Source organism: Formica exsecta, unplaced genomic scaffold (genome assembly GCF_003651465.1).
Source record: "Formica exsecta isolate Colony F162 unplaced genomic scaffold, ASM365146v1 scaffold245, whole genome shotgun sequence".
Lineage (NCBI taxonomy): Eukaryota > Metazoa > Arthropoda > Insecta > Hymenoptera > Formicidae > Formica > Formica exsecta.
Genome location: NW_021849727.1, coordinates 629716 through 630874, shown reverse-complemented (window position 1 = coordinate 630874; position 1159 = coordinate 629716).

The following is a 1159-nucleotide window of genomic DNA, read 5'->3' as shown; positions in this document are numbered from 1 at the left end:
TATATAATACAATAATAATATAAATAAATATTTATTTTAGATTGAGAAAAATTATTTGACAGGTGAAAAATTTTCTGAAATTTCATTTTTTTTCTAAAAATGTTTATAAATTAATTTTTATAATTTTGTTGTACTTTGATTTGCCATTCATTAATGTCCAAGTTTTATCTATGACAGTTATCACTTTGGGGCCGTTAAAAGTTGAAATTTCATCTGTGGACGATTGCCAAGTTCCAGGACGATATTCTCACTATATTTTATTCACAATGACATCTGCGTTGTCCATAAATTTTACGGAAATGTTTCGACGATTACTTTGTGTAGATGTGAATTTTAAAGCGCCCTATCTTATCGATGTTACATTTATTACAAAATACTCTATTGTAGAGAAAATATATAGATCTTAAACACAAATAAATCGATAATGAAACAATGTATTTAAAAAAAAAAAGTAGGACATGATTTGAAATAAAATTAAAAATTTTGCGACTATCTAACATATAACGGACGAATTCATTATAACACTATTCCGTATCTTGTTAATAATAATTACATATTAACTCAATCATAAATAAAAAAATAGCATAGCTGGACGGATAATGACGTTTCACTTTTTCTCCGACATGATTACTTTTTTATTTCTTGCTAATCTTGTAAAATGGGTGTCCTTTCAACACCGGGATATATAGTGTCATATTGGATGCAATTACGACAGACTGTCGGATTTTGTGCTAATTTTGTATTCACACGTAATTTTAGAGAGAGACATAATGTAGGTACGTCGTTTCAATGACGCGCTTCTATTTCTATGCTGAGCAGAGAAAGAATTAAATTACTTGAATTTGGACATTCTCTTAACATGTAAAATAGCTACAAACAATTATGACCAGTGTTTAAATTGAATTTATTTGAATTAAACTTAAATTTCTTCATTGATCATCTTTGCAAGCATTCTCACCGATAAAGGAAAGCAAAAAAAGAATTTATTTCACTGTATTAATATTATTTAATAAGTTTTTTACTTAAATATTCGCGCGTAGTGTGTAGAGAGAGAGTTTCTAAATATTTTCTCACATTCTTCTTACCTTTCGCCTCTTGAGGAACATTCGTTTGAGCAGGTTCGTTGAAGAAAAAGATGCAAGAAGCGGCACAACGTTAC